The sequence below is a fragment of the Triticum urartu genome, chromosome 2, assembly GCF_003073215.2.
Source record: "Triticum urartu cultivar G1812 chromosome 2, Tu2.1, whole genome shotgun sequence".
NCBI classification, from domain to species: domain Eukaryota; kingdom Viridiplantae; phylum Streptophyta; class Magnoliopsida; order Poales; family Poaceae; genus Triticum; species Triticum urartu.
In genome coordinates, this window is record NC_053023.1 from 30,869,603 (window position 1) to 30,870,586 (window position 984).

Genomic DNA, 984 nt, shown 5'->3' on the forward strand with positions numbered 1-984 from the left:
GTATTCCGTGGTGCGACACGCCACGGCCAAGCCTTTATCCGAGTCATTTAATTATCCCACCTCAGCGCATTGTGTGAGGCAGTTTCCTTGGCACGTCTTGTTGAAGCAGAGATCGTGTCCCCTCATTTCAGGATTCTCCTCAATACGGGCGTGGGTAACCCAACCGCGCCTTTGATTACGGCGCTTGGAGATAAGCAAGTTTTACTAGGCTGGTGGGGACATGTAGTCGCGTCCACCCATATAAGGGGATAAGGATCCATCTTTTCACCCACGCCTTCTTCCTCCTTCGCCTATCCATTCTTGCGCACTCGAGCTCCAGCGCCCAAGTCCGCACTACCACCTCAACCTTCTCCAGTCATGTCCGGAGCGGGAGGCAAGTGGATGGTCTCCTCCATCACGGAGGGACACATCAAAAAGCTGAGGAAGGCCGGATATCTGGCCAGCGACATCGCGCACCAGCTTCCCGAAAAGGGGCAGCTCATCCCCACTCCTAGGCCCCATGAGAGGGTGGTATTCCTCCCCCATTTCCTCCGCGGACTGGGCTTCCCTCTGCATCCATTTGTCCGGGGGCTCATGTTCTACTACGGCCTGGATTTCCACGATCTAGCCCCGAACTTCGTCCTCAACATCTCGGCGTTTATCGTCGTGTGCGAGGCGTTCCTCCGCATCCGCCCCCATTTCGGCCTATGGCTTAAGACTTTCAACGTCAAGCCAAAGGTGGTGCGCGGCAGCCAGGCGGAGTGCGGCGGCGCCATGGTTGGCAAGATGGCCAACGTCCTGTGGCTCGAGGGATCCTTTGTGGAGACCCGGAAGGGGTGGCAATCAGGGTGGTTTTATGTCACCGAGCCGCGCGACGCCGAATGGGTCGCACCCCCTGAGTTTTGATCCGGCCCCCCTACGCGGCTCACCTCCTGGAAGGAGACAGGCCTGTCTTGGGGTAAAAAAGGGGAGCTGACCGGACTCCAAACATGCATCCAAACCCTG